Source organism: Sus scrofa, chromosome 1, assembly GCF_054392235.1.
Source record: "Sus scrofa isolate SSC_HxYL_T2T_F1_AM1 chromosome 1, Sscrofa_HxYL_maternal_Yorkshire_Landrace_v2.0, whole genome shotgun sequence".
NCBI lineage: Eukaryota > Metazoa > Chordata > Mammalia > Artiodactyla > Suidae > Sus > Sus scrofa.
The window spans coordinates 212653055-212674718 of NC_139383.1; positions in this window are offsets into that span (position 1 = coordinate 212653055).

Sequence of the window (21664 nt, forward strand, 5' to 3'; positions counted from 1 at the left end):
AGGGTTGGCACTACTGAGGGTCTGAGTGTGAAGGGATGATGGCCTGACTAGGACTAAGAAGGTGTCAGTTTATAGACATCTACAATGGGAATTCAGTTCTGTGCAATCCTCTCAGCCTTAATAGGCTCTTTTCTCTTCATATTTCCATCTTCCCTCCAATGTTGCCATCATCACAGGGGTTAAGTTTTGAAATGACTGAAATTATAATTCTCAATTAGACTGAGAAGCAGCAGTTGGTGTTATTAACAAACCACCCCTATAACCATAGAACCTCTTATCAGCTCACAATAAAGCAAATGAGGTGTCTCTACTGCAGGAACCATGAACAACTTGTGAACATAACAAATTACCTGAAGAGAGTAACATCCTCTATACATGTGCCAGGTATAAATCTGTCTCTGTACAAGATAGAGTATTGTCCCTGTCTGACTGCATTTCAACTGCTTTTCCTGGGAGCACTGAAAAGTCTTCCCAATTTAGTGGTCATTGCCACGATTTCAACTGATGGTATAGGGTATGTGCCCTGCTCTCTGGCTCATCCAGCAAGTCTATGACAGTTCTACTGCAGCCCCACCCCCCCCATTCCAACACCCATCACCTGCAGATGACTAGCTCTGAGCCCTGGTGAAATTCAGACTTTGGTGGCATATTGTATTCATTTGCTAAAGCTTCTATAACAAAGTACAAAAACTGGATGGCTTGGAACCACAGAAATTTAATTTTTAATTTTTTTTTTTTGCCTTTTTTTAGGGCCACACCTGTGGCATATGGAATCTCCCAGGCTAGGGGTAGAATCAGAGCTACAGGTGCCGGCCTACACCACAGCCACAGCAACTTGGAATCCAAGCCGCGTCTGTGAACTACACCGTAGCTCACGGAATGTTGCCAGATCCTTAACCCTCTGGGTGAGGCCAGGGATGGAACCTTGGAACCACAGAAATTTACTGTCTGACAGTCTGGAGGCTAGACTTTTAAAATCAAGATATTGGAGGATTTCCCATTGTCATTTAGCGGTAATGAATCTGACTAGGATCCATGAGAATGTGGGTTCAACCCCTGGCCTCACTCAGTGGGTTAAGGATCTGGCATTGCTGTGAGCTGTGGTGTGGGTCACAGACATTGCTTGGATCCAGCATTGTTTGGCTGTGGTGTAGGCTGGCAGCTACAGCTCCAATTCGACCCCTAGCCTGGGAACTTCCATATGCCTCAGGTGCAGCCCTAACAAAAATAAATAGCTAAAACAAAATCAAGGTGTTGGCAGGGTTGGTTCCTTCTGAGGGCTGTGAAGGAGAAACTGTTCCATGCTTCTCTTCTAATTTCTGGTGGTTTGTAGGAATCTTCGGCTTTCCTTGGCTTCTGCTGCATCCCCTTGATCTCTGCCTTCATCTGTCTAGGCCATTCTCCCTGTGTGCGTGTCTGTAACCAAATGTTCACTTTTTATAAAGACACCAGTCATATTGAATAAGAGGCCCACCTTATTCCTATAAATGACTTCATTCTAACTTAACTAATTACATATGAAACAAATTTATTTCCAAATAAGTTCACATTCTTGGGTATTGGGGGTTAAGACTTCAACATTTCAATTTGGAGCAGACACAACTCAACATATAATACAGGGGAGATGAAATATCTCTTCATCATCTCCCCTAGGTACCACTTTGTGTGGGGTGGGAAGAAGTTTATCAATTTTTTGGTGAGGTTTTGCCTTGAAGGAGGGTCCCCTCTCTCCACCTCAGCTTCCTCCAGCTGCAGTAGACAGGGGGAGAGACAACTTCAACTTTCCTTGAAATGCTGCTATGAAGCCAAGATGAAAACCAGTCAACTAAAATGCCATAAAAATATTCAAAGGCTGTTAAAATCATCCCTTCCATCATATTTGCTGTAAACTTTATAGTTTAAAAGACGAGAATATATTTGATGAGGAGTTCTCTTGTGGTGCAGTGGGTTAATGACCTGTACTTGTCACTGTAGCAGCTTGGGTGGCTGCCCTGGCGTAGGTTTGATCCCTGGCCTGGGAACTTCTACATGCTGTGGCTTGGCAAAAATAATTAAATAAATAAAATAATATATTTGGTGAATGGTCCTCAGAGCAGTTGGGCTCTCTGTGGAGTTTAGCATGGGGAGAGGGGAGGGGGATGGCATTCAATATGAGCTCCTTCCCACAGGCTGCCATTTGAGCTCTCCTAAAATCCAATATAGTTGAATTCCATGGATTAATGTTTTCCTGTACACCCTACCCCTGAAATGATAAATGTGGTCTGCATGAGAGATTCATTTTCCTCCTATTAACTTAACTTTGTTTTTATTTCTTACGGCCTAGTAATATTGGATTTATTAAGCCAAGAGCACTCAGCCTCTCTGGGCTACATTATAATATTTTCTGTGTTGATCAACGCAGAAGGTTCATTTTTATTTTACTTATTTTTTTGTCTTTTTAGGGCCACACCCACAGCATATAGAGGTTCCCAGGCTAGGGGGTCCAATCAGAGCTATATCCGCCCGCCTATACCAAAGCCACAGTAAGTAACACAGGATCTGAGCTGCATCTGCGACCTACACCACAGCTCACAGCAACACCAGATCCTTAACCCACTGAGTGAGGCCAAGGATTTGAACCCTTATCCTCATGGATACCAGTCGGGTTCATTAACCGTTGAGCCACGACAGGAACTCTAGGTTCATTTTTAAATTGCTTCATCCTAAACCTTTGGTTTCAATTCAGGGTCAGTTGGGGAGGCATGTGTTAAGGGGGTATGGTGGACAATTCCATTCTGCATCATTACCTGTGCAGGACTCATTGAACACAATGCCTGGTAAACCGTAAGAGCTCAAAGATAGAAGTTGGCTTTTTCTCTTTATAGACAATTGCCATATATCTTCTCTTGCTGAAACATGGGAGCCTTTATTACAAAGCACCACCATCTTTATACCAAAGTAGAATTTCATTAAATTTTCACAAAGTCCCAGCTAGCTCAATTATTCTCTTCTATGTTAGTAAAAACAATAGCATGGTTGACTAGTCAATAAGACAGAACCTAGCATGAAGCCATGGTTGTCTCAAATATATATATTTTTTTATTTTATTATTTTTTTAAGGGCCGCACCAGAGACATGGCTGCCAGCCTATACCACAACCACAGCAACACAGGATCCTTAACCCGCTAAGTGGGGCCAGGGATCGAACCTGCATCCTCATTGATCCTACTCAGGTTCATTAATCACTGAGCCAGGAAGGGAACTCCCTCAAATATATATTTAGAAAGAAAAAAAAATGAACTGGATATCCTTGCCTCATTCTGACTCCATGTGCAATAAAATTTCTATCTTTCATCATACAATTTCATATACATTGTTGCCTGAACTCAGCCTCCCACTGGAAATCTCTTCAGGTTTGGTGCTCCACACTGGACTTCTAGGCTGACTCTCCTTGCCCATTGCCTGGTAGCCCAGCCAAATAAACACCACAATGAAGAAGATGACAGAGACAACATTCCATTTCACAGGGAGATGTTACCAGTGTCTAATGAACCTCTGCCCCCTTTTCTATATTGCTTCCTTCTCTGTTCATCACTTAGGAATAGAAAAACACAGAATAGGCTGAGTGATTGGGAGCCCATGAGACAGGACCAAAAAGCCTTTTGAAGGTTCTGAACAAGGATGATGGCTGATCAAGTTGTAATAACTTCCAAGGAGATAGCATCTCACTCACTCATCAGTAACATAGTTTTCACCAACAAGTATAAAAACTCTCCTGATTTCTTCCTCTTTTTTTCCATTTTGATTTGTGAGTAAGTGGTAAAAAAAAAAAAAAAAAAAAAAAAAAAAAACAGTAAATTTCTGTGGTTCCAGGGTTCCATCCCTGGCCTCACCCAGAGGGTTAAGGATCTGGCAACGTTCCGTGAGCTATGGTGTAGTTCACAGACGCGGCTTGGATTCCAAGTTGCTGTGGCTGTGGTGTAGGCCGGCACCTGTAGCTCTGATTCTACCCCTAGCCTGGGAGATTCCATATGCCACAGGTGTGGCCCTAAAAAAAGGCAAAAAAAAAAAATTAAAAATTAAATTTCTGTGGTTCCAAGCCATCCAGTTTGTGTACTTTGGGAAAACAAGTGAAAATTTTAATTTGTTGATCTTAATAAACTACTGCCATTGACCACCTTGCAGACTGTCCTTGCAGAACCCATTGCCCAACTGCACCTGGCTGTGACACTAAGTGGTCATCTACCTACTTGAGTGTAAATCACATCTTGCCTTCAATAGAGAATGGCCTATGATTTGCCCACCATTAACTGAAAAAATAGGATAAAATATATTTTCATAGACTTTCCCCCAGGTCTGATCATGCAGTAATAAGTTTGGCAGGTGCTCCAAAACAATGATCTTTAACTAGTAATATCATTCCCTCCTGCCCCCATACCACCCCGGTCAAAATAACTAAGCTATGGGTGCACTAGTCCTAATGCTCTTTGTGTGTATTGCATCTTTCTCAATACAGCATTTTAATTAAAAAAATAGGCTTGCCAAAGAGCACATTAGAGATCTGAACACTAAAAACTTTAGCAATTTACTTTAAATCAAGTACTTAATAAATAGCAGAAGCAGGATTCAAAGATATGCAAAACTTTAATTGGCTCAGACAATCATTCTCTTCAGTAATTCTTCATAGGTTAACAGGGAGATGGGGACTGTATTTAGTACACATTCTTACAAAGGGCAACAGAGAATCCTTAGTGGTCTGCATAGCTTTACTCACTTCTCATTCTATACATGTGGATTGGCCAGTTTGTCACATGCCAGACATTCAAGGCAGGTGCCTGCCCTCAGGGAGCTCAGTCTCAATAGAAAAGACTTAGATGATAACTGTAGTCACAGAGGTATGAGAGTGCTGTTGATGTACAGAGAACCGATGAGTCCATCTCTACATCCGTGACTAGGCTCCTGATCTGGTGAAGCAAACAGAAATAGCTTGAGCCTATGAATTTTAGTTTTACCACTCAAAGAGTTTTCATTTTATCTAGTTTCCACTTCTCTTTAAGATTATAATTGAATATAAAGAACTTTTCCTGCTGTTTTAAAAATAATTCAACGTAAAAGTCTAGATTAAAATATATCTAGGAGTTCCCTGGTCGCTCAGTAGGTTAAGAATCTGGCATTGTCACTGCTATAGCACAGGCTCTATCCCTGGCCCCAGAACTTCTTCATGCTGTGGGCGAAGCCAGAAATAAATAAATACATAGGTATTTTTAAAAAATAAATAAAATATATCTATCTTTGAATCCTTATATTTATGTCAACACAAAATTATTTGACTTTGGACAAATTTCTTAATCTCTCTGAAGTTCAGCTTCATCACTTTAAAATGAGCTAATGAAATTATGTATCTCATGAGATATTATATGTAAAACCTTGGAGGATTTACATATAATAAATGTAATGCCAGAAATGTTCTCTACCATTACCATTGGCTACAACAGGTACTCACCTCTACTCAAACACATATTAAGCCTTAGTATTAAGAAAATACATAAGATGAGAAGAGGAGAGCTAAAATTTTCATTAGCAAACATCGACATGTCTCCATTATGTTAAATACAAACCAACTTTAATGTTGTTGATAAGCAGGAATGAAGGAATTGATGGAAAAAGAAAAAATGATTCTTAGATTCTTAGATGATTCCTAGGTATCATCAAAGGAATTCCTAACATGTAAGAACTTGAGCATCTTATCATTAGTAAAAAGTGTTTGTTTTAAAATGTGTAACAGCAACCACAACTTAGAAGGTTCTAATGAAATCAGCTCATTTCATAATAGTAGTTATATGATGATTTAATTACAGTGTTTATTTCAGTACATTCTTCAATGGATAGAGAAATGGTTCTAGTCAAAAGTCTCCCTCAATAAATTGCATTTAAAGTTTTAACACACAGGCTCACACAAAGATCGCCTATGATTTTAGATAGACAGTTTTTTTTTTTTTAAGTAGCACTTGAAAGTGCTCTTGTAATTTAACCCCCAATTCTGATTTTCGAAAGGAGAGCAGGGGATTTACCAAATATGTGATGAAGAATCATGTTTTCATGTTCTTTCATTTTGGCAGGAACTCTTGTTTCAATTGAAAACATTCCTTTACCATCACGGAAACCCAGAGGGCAATCATGAGTTAAGACTTGGAAAATAAAACTGAGAGGAAAGACTGGAACAACATGTGGTTGTCATTTTCAAGGCCACAGAGAGGGGAAGTGGGTTTCCACTGCTAGCTAAGCAAAGGCAGGCACACATACCACATTAATGTGGAGAGAAGACAGTAAAAATACAAAGAGTTGGAAGTTCCCTCTTTCATTCATGGTGAAGCAGGTGCTGACTTGCCCTGCAGTTAAGATTGCTTCATTTAGAATCCTGATGTCATTTTATATTTGAGGTTAAGGTTTTCTTTTACATTTGTGGCCTCTCACAGCCACTCTAAAAGACATGGCCATCTCACTCACTTGGGCTCCTCTTCAGGAAAGATGAACCTTAGTAGGTCTTTCAAGACCACAATTTGAAATTTGATTGCAAATCACTACCTCTGAATTTTCAGTCTTACTAATTATTCGGTCCACATCAGGGAAAGAAAGAAAGAAAGACGGAAGAAGTAAGGGAGGGAGGGAGGAAGGAAAAAGGGGAAGAAGGAAGAAAGGAAGGATGAAAAGAAAAAAATTGGTGTTTTTTTTCAAAATATATTTACGATACCATCTTATAAAAACAGTATTAACTTAGAGAAATTACTGTATCATTCTTTCAGCTTCCTTTATAGCTTGTGATCACCTTTCTTGTTTAATCTTCCTTTCTCCACCTCAGACTGATACCCTGCTTCATTCATGCTCAAGAAAAAAAGACACATACCTAAGGTATCATAATATTTACACAGGGATGGCAATTCTCATTCCCCCCACCTCATGGCAGACATTGCTAGCTGATTACAGTACTCTTACTATTTGGCCCAGATGAAGCCTCAGAATCCTAACTCCAGAGGACTAACACTAACTGATATGGCACGAAATTTTTTTGTCATCTCCAAGTTAGAACATAGTCCCCCAACCTTATAGCTCCTTCACCCAATAACATTACCTCTGCTAGTTACATGATCCTTGGCCCACTTAATCTTTCTGAGATTTGCCTTTCTTTCCGTAAAATTAGGATCATACAATTACCCCACACTGAGTCTGTAATAAGATAATGTATATGAAAACACTATGAAAATATATACAATAATTTGTTTTACTCTACTCACTTTAATTGATCCCGTCATAATTGGTTTTCTCCTTAAAAAAAATTTTGGCCTGCCTTATGCATGGTAGTGTATCATGAAGCACAGGATCTTTAACTGGTTTTCGGTAAGAGTTAGTCCTGCCTCACCCTAGCACCTATTGGTGACTCACTCCCAGTTACTCAGTCATCAATTGTTGTGTTCACAGTGTTTTCACACTACAATCTGTCCCGGTTAAATAATTTACACAGCATAATAGCTCAAAAAAGAATTTGAAAACAATGTCTTAACTGGTTTCACTAGTCATTCACCAGAAGGCTTCCGCCTTTAAGCAATTATTTCTGGTCTTATCTCAAGGCACTGAGCATGGCTCACCCTCACTTCAGCCTCTAGACCTGTCTGTGCCTTTCCAACAAGGACCATTCCATGCCATCACCAGGGAAGTTCTCTCTACCTGCACAGTGTTCTGCATCTTGTCTCCTGCAAGACCAACTACTCTTTAAGGATGTCCTTGGCTTTTCACTACCATCCCCGTTCCAAGATGGATGACTCAATCCTTCTAGAATTTTCTATAGACTTTTATTATAACATCACATTATATTTAATGGCTATTACCACAGAAGAGAGGTTCCTGTCTCCTTCTTTGTCTTTCAGCAATGGCTAGATGTGAGCATCTTGAAGGCAGGGGTCCTAGCTCCTTTTCTTTGTTGTATCTATATCCATATACTTAACACAGTGCCCTACACATAGTTAATTTTCAATAAAATGAGAAGGAAGCATGGGGACTGTTAGCATCTCAAGTCCTTAGTTCACAGCACACCAGGGATCATGGAGGCCCCCAGAAAGCTAGCCAGTATGACAGAGCTTGATAACTATAAGAGCAGATTCATTGATCACTGACAGCATGCTAGCCACTGTCCTAAGTACTTTACATGTATTTAAGCAAAGAACTGAGGCCCAGAGAGTTAATTAACTGCTTAAGTTTGTAGGGCATGAATCTGATCCAAACCAAGGCTGGCTGACACTCTCCATCACTTGGCATTATTGCTGAAGGAGAAAAAGAGGAATACCGAGAGTAGAAATGACATGAGCACAGCTAAATGGGGAGATAGGAGAACAAAGACCTTTCACACAATCCACAACTATGATTTTGAAAAAAAAAAAAACTAAAAAAAATCCAAACGTACCTAATCATTTCAGAATAACTTTGAAATGCAAGTTTGGGATAAAGCAAAATTAGCTACAACAAAGCCTTGAAAACCATACCAAATGCATAAACAAGCATTTCATCCAGTGATAGTCATCCTTGATTGGAGCAAGAACAAGCAGCATAACTAGAGGAAGGAAAGCCATGACAGGCTATGCACAGAAATTTTAACTAAGGCAAAAACATTCACAATTTTGTTTTCACTTAACTGATTATTGGTCTTCCACAGGGAGATGGTTTATATTCATCATGATTCTAAAATACAACATGTATTGGAATTCCCCAATGGCTCAGCAGGTTGAGGATCCTACATTCTCACTGCTATAGATTGAGTCACTGCTGTGGCATGGGTTCCATCTCTAGCCTGGGAAATTCCGCATGCCATGAGTGTGGCCGAAAATTAAAAAAAAAAAAAAAAAAAAAGAAATAGAATTTGTATATTGCTGTCCAAAGATACTACAGAGTTTTGTTTACTATTGAAAAATAGTAAAAAAAAAAAAAAAGGAAAAGACCAGAAAAGGCCACGAGAGAGTAGGGGCACCCTGAAATGTCATGAAAAACCAAAGTTCCTACAGATATATAAATTCAGAGATGTAGAAGCTATGCAATCAGAAGCGATCCACATGCAAGCTCTCTCAGAGGAAGGAGTACACTGTGAATGGGCCTATGATGACAAGCTGGAGCTTGCTGTTTTGGTCCTTTGTGCTACTTCTCTCTACTACTGTCTGCTCTCTGGACTGTCACTTTTAAAGGAGGAGCAACTGGAAGATTTGACAACATTTAGAAAACCAAGGAGGAAAATATCTTCTGTGATGTGGACAGGATAGGAGAAACTTTCGATTACTCTGGGTTTCAAAAATTGACCAATTTCCAAAGAAAAGGGCTTTCATTGCCATTGAAGAAATGCTGTAGCAAGTCTTTAACACTTTCAGCCTGAATGTCTCCCAATCTTCTTGGAATGAAAACTGTTTGGACAGACTCCTAAGTGGATTTTATCAGCAAATGGAGAATACCCAGGGGTGTGCCTGGAGCAGAAAATCAGGCAGAAGGGCTATTTTCCTTAAAAAGTGAGGATATCAGAGGTTCCAGTTGTGGTGCAGCAGAAACAAATCTGTCTAGTATCCTTGAGGACGTGGGTTCGATCCCTGGCCCCACTCAGTGGGTTAAGGATCCAGTGTTGCCGTGAGCTGTGGTGTAGGTCACAGACTCGGCTTGGATCCCACGTTGCTATGGCTGTGATATAGGCTGGCAGCTATAGCTCTGATTCGACCCCCAGCCTGAGAACTGCCATATAGGTGTGGGCCCCAAAAAAAGAGAAGAAAAAAGAAAAAAAAAGGGAAGATATCAGATTAGGAATAAAGAAGTACTTCCAATGAATCCATGACTATTTGCAAGACCAAAAGTATAGCAGCTGTGACTGGCAGTTTATTTGTGTAGAAATCCAAAGATGTTCTCTGTTCACTGCTTGCAAGAAAAGTTTAGGGCCAAGAAACAGTTTGCTTACTTAGCTAATTTGGATTTGATTACTAGTATCATTTTTGATGTATCCTCAAATCAATGTGATATTTCTAAGCAACTTATATTCTTATTATGACTTAGGGTAATGTTTTCAGTCAATTTTCTAGATTAAAAATATTATTCTGATCATTTGCAAATATCAGTTTATTAATGGATTTGTTCACTAAAATTTGTTAATACATTTATTTACCCTGGGGATATAAATGTTATACTTGATGATTTATATATAAAATATTACTTTAAAATTAAACATAGTCTGTATTTATTTCATTTTTATAATCAGTCTCTTCTAAATTCAGTATTCTTATAACTTTCCTCAAAGAGTAATCTCAGATTGCTTCATTTGACAGAGGAAATTGTTATCTTAAATTATCTTTAGGATAATCTCACAATGCAGAAGGAAGCTGTTATACCAGCTCAAAAAGAAGATTGTAGTAGTGATGAAAAAAAATGGCAATTTCTGTTCTCAGAAGTCCTAAACTTGAGCTGGAACAGGAACACATCTTCCAGGGTAGCCATCATCCCAATCCTGAGCAGGCCTACCCTCGATTCTAGACACAACATGGGATTTCATAGGAGAGTGAAAACACAGGAAAGCATGGGGATAAAGTTGATGGTGGTTAAGAAGAAGTAAGGGAGAGGGAGAAAGGTGGGGCAGGAATTCCTGATATGCACTCCCACCAGATCTCACTTACTGACAGGTGGGGGAAGTCCTGGAAGATGGTCATGACCCTTCTTAGATCTGCTGTTCCGCACCCAGGTCCATCAATAACAAATTTAAATCATTAATGTGTATTCATTCGGCATTGTCTTCAAGTCTCTGTTCAGCTTGGGGCCACATTGTCAACAACACAATTTATTCAGGGAAATTTGAATAAACACAGACACACAGAGAAGAAGGCCATATGAAGATGGAGGCAGAGAGTAGAGCGATGCATCTACAAGTCAAGGATTGCCAGAAGCTAGAGGAGGAGGCAAGAATGGAGACTCCCCTATAGTCTTCAGAGAAAATATGGTCCTGCCAATACTTCAACTCTGAGTTTCTAGCCCCCAGAACTTTAAGAGAATAAACTTCTGCTGTTTTAAACCACCAAGTTTGTGGAATTTTGTTATGGCCCTAGGAAGTAAATAGAGCCACCTTAGTTCACACAGCTCGGTGGCCACACACTGACTCAGCTTGTTTCGTGGCCAGTGGTGGCGTCACTTTGATGGTGAACTTCTACAGTCCTGTGCTCTTCCTTATTCACACAACCAGTTTTCTCTTTGCTAGGAAGAAGCTAATGCATCTTCCCAACCTTGTTGAGTGGAAAGAAAAAGAGTTTCTCAGAAAAGTTCACTCCTCAGAAATGGTTCCCCTGAGAGTAACCAATTGGTTTTTGTGATCTCTTAGTGCTTCCACTTTTCAAATGTTCTGTTGCTAAATTAAGAGTTAACACCTCTCCTGTGCATGCAGCAAAAGCTGTATGTGGCCTCAGAAACCTCTCGATGTGCTTTTTAAAGGCTCTGAAAGCTTTTGTTTATTTGCCAGTGAATTTAATAGAGACTATAGTCCATATGCGGATTTATATACTATAAATAAAAATCCTTGGTGAAATATTAAATACAATATAAACCTGAAATGTCCTATCAAAAATTACATTTCAAGCCAATTTATGGAAGTATTTCTGCATTATTTGCCACTTGGATTTTTTAAAACCATAACAAAGCCTAACCCACTAAAACATACTTATTTAAAAAATAAGTTACTGGTTTATTTTAAGAGGGATGACCTCCATCCTACTGTAACTTCTGTCAGGATAATGCCTGCTACATGAGGAAAGAGTTAAGATGTCAATTCCTATTGATTAGCTGCAAAATATTTTAGCACCAAAGTGGATGTAACATCCTTTAATAACTTGTTGAATTTCATCTATAATAGTGGTCCAGGCACTGGGCTAAGTGTTTGTCATGATATACATGAACACATACCAAACAAAATCGAATTTATTCCCACCACAGTGCTATGAAGTTAGAAGTTTACAGATGAGGATACTATACCTGAAAGTTCTATTGGGTACTAACTGTAACTCAACCATTGCATTCCTATGATTTTTTTTTCCCACACCTGTGGCAAATGGAAGTTCCTGGGCTAGGGGTGGAATCAGAGCTGCTTTCAGGCCTACAACACAGCTAGAGCAATGCCATATCTGAGCTGCATTTGTGACCTACACCACAGCTTGCATCAACGCCGGATCCTTAACCTACCGAGTGAGGCCAGGGATGGAACCTGCATCTTCACAGAGACTACATTGTGTTCCTAACCCACTGAGCCACAAGGGAAATTCCACCTATGATTTTTAAAAAGATATTTAACATACTTTTGACAGCACATTATTGTACTTTAGTTATCATTTTAAAGATTTTTTTGTTCAGTTCGTCACCCATCAATATTATTTTCTTTTAAAATATACTCTGATATTTGTGAGGATGGTATCCTCAGGACCTTCAGCAATATCCAAACACCACTATTGGGTATCTTTTCCCACATACACAAAAATGGCAGGTCCATCAGCACTGTAAGCCGGCTGATGAACCTTAGGGAGCTAAAGCTTACACAGCCCTGTCTGTATGCTAGCATCCCAGCAGGTGAGCAAAATTCAGGTTTGTACCTTAATGAGATCACACATGTTTTATAGGTGCAATAATCACATTTTGAGGCAGCTCTCAGATCATCAAAGCCTAATCACCAAAGATCTTCAACACAGCATGCTTTTGAAAGAGCTAACAATTTTCCTATTAGAATATTTTTGCCGTTCAAGGAAGTATTTGAACACATTTGTTCTCTGACAGAGAGGTAGCCTTAGTTCAGGAAGAACAAGAGCTGAGAATGTGAGGTCTCTTCCCTTGTCTGTGCATTCCCTAGAGTCCTTCCTACAATCTTGCTCCAGAGAGTTTCCTGTCCCCATTTCTGAAATGAGTTTCATCACTTATTCCCCACAGCATTCTTCCCCTGGGTCTTTAAACATGCAGTCTCTCAAATGTGGAGAGAGGCTTCCCTTGATAATAATATCCATGATTTTTCTGGAATAGGATTCTTTACCATCCCCAAGGAGCCACTGTAGGATTGCCTGCCAACATTCTTAATGGCAGCTATTTCAGATAACACTAAGCACCACTTGAAGAGTGCTACTCCTCACCTGATGTCCTGCCAGGTTGAGATAGAGGTGAGGGGGAAGGGGTGGGAAAGCACAGATACCTGTGTTCAGAAAGCTCAAAGTATGATGGCAAGGCAGACATACAGACAGTCACGATTCACTATGTATATAAAGTCCGAAGTGGGAAAGAAGATCCAAAGAGGGAGAAAGAGATAACACAGAGGCAGAGTATAGCAGCAGGTCAGAGAGAGTTTGAAGAAGTAGGAAGTGGTTAACAAGGTCAAGTAAAGGAGAAAACCCAGAAAGATAGGGTGTCAAAAGCATGCCATCTTGGCTATGAATGGAAGGAGTGAGATAAGGCTACAGTTGGAGGAAAAGGCAGAGTTAAAGGAGAGGGAGGAGGATGGGAAGAAAAAAAAGGAGAGGGAGGGTTGCCATGACTCAAGGGTGATAGATTCAATTGTTTTTTGTTTTTTCAGTTGGAGTATAGTTGATTTACAAAATCATATGTTTCATGTATACAGCACAATGATTTTGTATATATATATATATATTTGATATATCTATATTCTATTTCAGATTCTTTCCCATGTAGGTAATTACCTTATATTGAGTACAGGTCCCTATGCTCAATATAGTAGCTCCTTGTTGGTTATCTGTTTTATACATGGTAGTGTGTATATGTTAATCCTGGATTCAATTGCTTTAATGTGACAGCTGTCATCAGAAATATAATGGTGATGGATGGATGTTTAAATGGCTTCAAATGTAATTAAATTGGAGGGGAAAACATCTCCTCTGGAATCCAGGATGGATTTTAGATTAGTGTAAAGATTAGCGTAAACAGGCAATGTGTATTTGTTTACTAAATACCACCTCCTAGAATTCTGAAGCAAAATTTTAAATTCCATTTTTAAAAAACAATGATGTATGTAAAGGCAGTCTTTAATCACCTGAGTCGACCGAGTTCAAATAGCTTTACTGCTTACTGGCAGTGTAAATCCTGGACAGTTTACTTTATTTGTATTCTAGGTTCCTCATCTATAAAATGAAGATATTAGTATTACGCCCATCATAGCTTTATCAGAGGAGAAAATGAGTTAAATCATATAAGGTGTTTAGAAGAGAGACTAGCCAATAATCAGCCCTGGATACAATTAGCCATCATTGGAATTATTATATTATGAATATCTAATAGTCTTATTTTAAAGGTCCTAGTTCTTATTAAACATAAGTCAGTTTACATATTTCATTTTACAGATGAAGCAACATGGCTGCATATAGGTAAATAAAGTTTGCTTTATTTTTGTTTGTTGTTTGTTTTGCTCTTTAGGGCAGCATCCATGGCATATGGAAGTTCCCAGGCTAGTGGTCAAATCAGAGCTGCATCTAAGACCTACACCACAGCTCACGGCAATGCCAGATCTTTAACCCACCGAGCGAGGCCAGGGATTGAACATGCATCCTCATGGATACTAGTCAGGTGCATTACCACTGACCTATGACAGGAACTCCCATAAATAATTCGCTTTGACCTCTTTACCTCACCAGAATTAGTGCAAAACTCATAAACCTTGGCTCATACCTCCCAGGGTGAGCGGCACATTTCACACCAGCTTTCTGCCTCAGGGCATTTCCCAAAGTGTGGCCCATGAATGAAATCCCAAACAGCCGTAGGCTTTCTGGGACGGGGAAATCAAGATCAGAGTTCAGAGTTCCTTTTCTCTGAATGGAATTGAGGTTTCAGCTTTGTCAAACATTAAGTTCTTATACATGTTGAAATCCATTCCCGAGATCTTGATTGTATTTCATTGTTCAATTTGTTTGTTCCTACACCAATACAATGTCTTTATTGTCTGGCAATGCAAATCCTCCTTACTATTCCTCCTTTAATTAATTTTTTGACTATCCTTAGAAATTTATTTCTCTGTATGTACTTTAAAATTATTTTATCCAATTAAAAAAAAAAACCTCATGATTCTGGTCAGAGTGAGTACCCTCCATTTATAGATTAATCTGGGAAAACTTAAATTTGGGGGATATTAAGGATTCCATCCAAGAACATGATATATTTTTCCATTCGTTTCATTTTTTAATATTCTACCATAAGATTTTATAACTTCCTTCTTAAAGGAATCTTTACTTATCTTTAGTTTTGTTACTATTGTGGATGAAATTATAAGATTTTCTAAAACTGATTATTGTTTTTATAGAGAAAGGATTTCTAATTTAAAAAATTGAGGCTCCTATCTGGCCTTTTGGAAATGTTGGAAGATGTCATCCAGCCCCTTAAAGGCAAGCCTGATCTAACAAAATCATCAGTTAGAATTAATCAAGATCCGTTTCAAATTTTGTTTTAAATTTCTGTTTTATGGTGGTAAATGAGAGCTCACATAGCACAAGGTTAAGCACAATATATATATTTTCTTTTTTTGTCTTTTTGCCATTTCTTGGGCCGCTCCCGCAGCATATGGAGGTTCCCAGGCTAGGGGTCTAATCGGAGCTGTAGCCACCGGCCTATGCCAGAGCAACAGCAACACAGGATCTGAGCCGCGTCTGCAACCTACACCATAGCTCACAGCAACGCCGGATCGTTAACCCACTGAGCAAGGCCAGGGATCGAACCCGCAACCTCATGGTTCCTAGTCGGATTCGTTAACCACTGCGCCAAGATGGGAACTCCAAGCACAATATTTTTGATAAACAAACACTAATTCTGCAGAAAGTATGCAAAGCAGCAGAATGAAAGTATCAAACCAATGCATGGATAAAAAAGTACAAATGTTGAAATCACTTACAGCTGATGGCTTTTCTAGGGACAGCATTTATAGAAAGAATGTATTTGAGATATGGAATAAATCATGAATTTTTAAAATATCAGAACCAGATCATGGATATCTCTAGGATCTCCTTATCTAATCCCCCTCAATTGACAGAATAGCCAACATTGAGAAGTCAGTATGGAATAAAACAATCTGAGAGGCCTTCATTTTTCAGAAACTCATTACTCAAGGAAGAAATCTTTCTGGTCATTCTTCCTTTGGGACTAGCATTTCCTACCATTATTAAGCTACATAAATGCACAATATGAATTTTGCCCATCTATGTAAACATCCAGTAAAATTCAGTAGCTTTTAGATAAATTAACATTTTAACTTTATCCCTTTCATTTTGTAACTTCCTTTATTCAAAAAATTATTACAAAAGGATGTTGCAGTTTTGCTTCTTCGCTCTGTGTATATCAAACAATTACAGTCTTAAATTTTTAGTCTAATTCATTTTTAAAATTACTTTCCTTAAGATACCAAAAAACAACCTGGACTTTAAAATGATTTGAATGTAATTTAAATAATTTTATCTAAAGAGATTAATATAATCTGCAACCCAAATAATGTTTCCATCTTTATAAAACTAAGCATTATCTCAAAAATTACCATATTTCCATATTCTGTTAAGTGGCTCCTCTAAACAGTTTGTAATGTGAATCAGTCTAAGAAAGGCAGTTTTCAGCTTTCATATACAATGGCATGGAACATGAATAAATAGCAAAACTATATGTAAGGAGTTCCCATTGTGGCTCAGCGGGTTACTAACCTGACTAGTATCCATGAGGATGTGGGTTCGCTCCTTGGCCTTGCTCACTGGGTTAAGGATCTGGCATTGCCTTAATCTGTGGTGTTAAGTTTTAGACGTGGCTTGGATCCCAAATTGCTGTAGATGTGGCAAAGGCCGGCACCTGCAGCTCTGATTCAACCCCTAGCCTGGGAATTCCACATGCTGCACATGTGGCCCTAAGAAAAGAAAAGAAAAGAAAACAAAACAAAACAAAAACTGTATGTGAATTTAAACAAAATCTTAACTGTATATAACAGGGATAACAGTTAGGAATTATAGCAATGTGATTTTATCTTTTGATTTCTATGTGACCATATTCCTAACTTGCCAGATGCATCCTTTCGCCTCACTAGATTTGGGCTGACTGTAGCAAGGCTGCAAAGGAATGGATTGAGTTCCATCTCAGCTTTTTCCCAAAGGGGTCTTTTCAATTCCTAGTGAGGCATTGGTGCCTGGGGAGAATGGTAGTGTCTCAGAAGGACTGAGAGGTGAATTCTTTTCAATTGACAAATTTTATTTTGTATTGTTTTCTTTTGGTAATCAATGGGGCATGGCTTCACAAATAAGAATAAATCAGTTACTTAAAGCAAACAAACAAAAAGTGACAGTCCTCTTTTTAAATATTAGTGTGCTAAATTTTAACAGCTTTACTGACATATAACTGACATATAATGAACTGCACAAACTTGAATTTGATGAGTTTTAAGATAGATAGACACCTGTGAAGCCCTTGATGCCATCAAGACAATAAACAAGCCAGTCACCCAAGTTCCTTGGCAATCTCTCCCTTCCATAGTCTTTCCCTTCTCCCTTCTATCCTCAGGAAACAACTGATCTGTTCTATCCCATAGATTAGCTTCCATTTTTTTAGAATTTTATACAAATGAATTATACAGTATATACTCTTTTTCATCTGGTTCCTTATTCTCAATATAATTGAGTTTCACACGTTATCACTTATATCAGGAGTTCATTCCTTTTTTATTGCCGAATAATATTCTATTATATAACTATGCCACAAGTTGTTTATCCATTCACCTGTTGACGGCCATTTGTGTTGTTTCTAGTTTTTGTTATTACAAATAAATACATGCATGAGAGTCCCAGCTGTAATACATCTTCACCAACACTTGATATGGTGAATCTTTTTAATTTTGGCCATTTTCACAGGCATGTGATGATATCTCATTGTGGTTTTAATGTGCATTTCCCTAACGACTAGTGATGTTAAGCAACATTTCATGTTGTTGCCATCTGTACATCTTCTCTGGTGAAGTGTATGTTCAAGTCCTTTTTTATTTTATTTTATTTTATTTTTTTGGTTAGGTTGTTACCCACTATTTTTTGAAAGTTCTTTATATATTTGCATGTAAGTCCTTTATTAGTTATATGCTTCATAAATATTTTCTCCCAACCTATAGCTTGCCTTTTCATTTTATTAAAAATGGCTTTTGAAGATCAAAAGTATCTAAGAAAAACTTGCTTAGATATTTAAGAAGTATCTGAAATGTCTAGGGTTGTATCTAAGAAACCTCTGTCAAACCCAAGGCCACAAAGATTTTCTCCTGTGTTTTCTTCTAGAATTTAGATAGTTTTAGGTTTTATATAGAGTGTTACATTTTGACTCTATTATATGTAATAGAAAATCAGTACTTGCAAACAAGTACTGAATAATCACATGGAACAAGTTAATACAGCATAGTGATTAAGCATTCAACATCTGGAAACAGACTTAAGTTTTAATTTCACTGCCAACATTTACTAGGTGTGTTGATCTTGGCCAAGATAATTAACTGCTCTGACCTTTTTCTATCATTTATAAAATTAGCTAAGAACAGTTCCCACCTCATAGAGTTGCTCTGAGGATTAAGTGAGTTAATTCATGGAAAGCACTTGAAAACACATATAGGTAATAATCAATAATATAATCATGTAAACAGAGATTTTAAAATAGCTCCTGAATGGTTGATGAACCAATTACACACTTGAACACATTTGTCTTGGAATAAGGCAGGTATAGATTGGGGGATAATAATGCCCCAAAAGTCCAGGATTTGGTCTTGGAGTACTAAAGGTGGAAGCCATTAAAAGGATGAATAAAATTTCTAGCAGAGAAGTAACAATGCTTTGGATCAGCTGGAAAAGAGTGATAATAGAGGCTGAGAATGTGCCAGGCAAAGATTACAATAGGAGACTGTTCATGATTCATGCCAGAGTAAGATAAGATAACTGGACAAATACGGCTGAAATTTTGCACAGTGCTATGGAAAGAGATCTCAGCCCAACTTTAACTAGATTCTTGGTGCCTGTGAAATAAGAATATTGGACCATATAATCTTTAGGGGACTCTATGGATCTAGCAGCCTGTGAAATTTCCAATCTATGCTGTAGGATTGGGAGTGAGAAGAGAGGGAGGTTGTGATACCTGAAAATTTCTGGTGTTTGAAATAAAAAGGAAATCTAGAATTGAAAATGATCATAGTATAAGTGGTTTCTTATAGAGCCCTTTGCAGGTAATGGAAGAAAAAAGGGGCAATAGGGCACTTTTTCAGTGTCTCTACTCTCAGAGACTATCACTTGAAGTATTGTCATTGAAAAGTGAGATCACTGAGGAATGGGAGGGAAAAAAAATGCAGGAAGAGGATGATGGATAAATGGATGTAGAAATGTCCAAAGTCAGGATATTCAACCACTGGATTTAAGTTCTCTGAAGATTGTGGTGAAACAGTATACTTTATTACTTTTTATGTATGGTTAAAAAAAAAAAAATCTCAAGCCAGTCTGTTGCTGCCATGAAGTACATTTCAAGGCTTTAGTTTCCCAAATGATATTCATAGGGATGAAAGCCAATTTAAACATTTTTCCAAGGAAAACAAAACTGACATATTCAAATGATGTTAAAGTTTCTTCCAAAGACAAGAGCATATTACTTTTGAGTTACTTGAACTATCCTAACCTCTGACTTCTGTACAAATAGATAATTGACTTTTTTTGACACCTATCTTGCCAAGCACCGTTCTAGGTACTTTTATACATTTTCTTCTATATCTATACATGTTCTTATTCAATCCTTCCAACAATTGTGTCATTTTGCCCCAAGAGACTTTGTTCAGAGAAGTTAAAACTTTCCAAATTATTATTGTAAGTAAGAGGTAGAGCCCTCTGGGAATTCACAATCTGGTTGAGTAGGCAGATACCCCAATAAAAACACCTTAAGGTATGTGCCATCATAGACATCCATTAGCCCAGTGCAGCTCCCAGAAGAAGCTCTGGGAAAGGCTTTTAAGAACTTTGACAGATAAATATTGGGCTGAAGGGGAAGAAATGGAAGAGAAATTTAAAGTAGAAGAGAAAAGTTTCAAAGAGGCATGTGTGATGGTCAGAAAATGCCTAGTGTGGTCATGGAATGGTGAGTTGCTATGATGGTGGATAGAGTGGTATGAGATGTCAGTGTATGACAGGCTTGGAGGCAAGATGAGTTACAACTATACCAGGCAACAGAGAAGCACAATTTTGACCTGCAGAATGGCTGGAGCAGGACTGCATTTTAAGAAATACTTCCAGCCGTCTTCAACAAATGCATGGAAGTCTGGGTAGAAGGAAGAGAAATTGAGGCAGGGAGGCTGATGAAGGCTAACTCGGTAATGCTGGGAGGACCTGAATGGGACCTGCCCTGGGGCCCTGTCAAAAAAAAAAAAAAAAAGAGAGAGAGAATTACACTTCCCTCCCAAAATGTTCTCTCCTAAGCTCTCTTCTGCACTGATTCCTTGAATTTGCTAACTTCTTGATTTGAAAGGTTTTTGGTTGTTTTTTGTAATTTGTTCTTTGGCAAGTAAAAAAGAGCCCTTTTTGCACTCCTTTTACCCAGCTGCTGGGTATAAGGAATGGAATTGGAATGCTAGTGATTTTAATAAAATAATTCTTTCAATAGAATTATACTGGATGGGAAGTTCCCGTCGTGGTGCAGTGGTTAACGAATCCGACTAGGAACCATGAGGTTGAGAGTTCGATCCCTGGCCTTGCTCAGTGGGTTAACAATCCGGGCGTTGCTGTGAGCTGTGGTGTAGGTCGCAGACGCGGCTCGGTTCCTGCGTTGCTATGGCTCTGGCGTAGGCTGGCAGCTGCAGTTCCTATTCGACCCCTAGCTTGGGAACCTCCACGTGCCGCAGGAGTGGCCCAAGAAATGGCAAAAAGACAAAAAAAAAAAAAAAAAAAAGAATTATACTGGATGGGAAGACTTAATAATGATTCCTAATTTTTAAAAGTGAACAATTAGGGAAATGGTGATCTCCCTATGGAAAATAGGACAAAATGATTTTGTAAGTAAGATACTCTGCTTATTTTAAATAGGTTCAAGTGGAAGTTACAATAGGATTTTCATGCAAAATTATCCAGAAGCTGTTGAAACGCCAGAGCTAGTGTTCATTAAAGAAAAAAAAAAAAAATAGAGGCTGGCAATAATATAGGCAGTTATTGCCTGCATGGAGATAAAACCATATTAAGGCGGTGTCTGTGCTGAGCGATAATATGATGGCAAAGGGGAAAGATGGCCCAGAGCAGACCTTAGAGGAAAGAGAGCAGGAAAAGTGTACCCATCTAGAGGGAGCATACAGAAGGCATGAAAAGCAGAACATTCAGAGTTGCAGAGTCATAGGGAGGAGAGGTGAAGCTGGTAAGTACAGTAGACGCGTGGAAGAGGAGGAGGAGGATACAGATGCAGGGGCTGTGTTTGATGATAAAGGGTCACTTCCTCTGCGCAGTCTTTCTGCCCTTTCCTCCCAGCCCACTCCAGGCCATCCAGGACTTTCTTCCTCTCTCACTGCTTGGCCTGAGCACAGATGACACCGATGACAGGTTAGCCACCAGTGTTCACTTCTGAATCAGTTTCCCCTTTAGATCAAATGTCCCCCAAAGAGCAAGGACTGTGTGGGGTCATCTACATA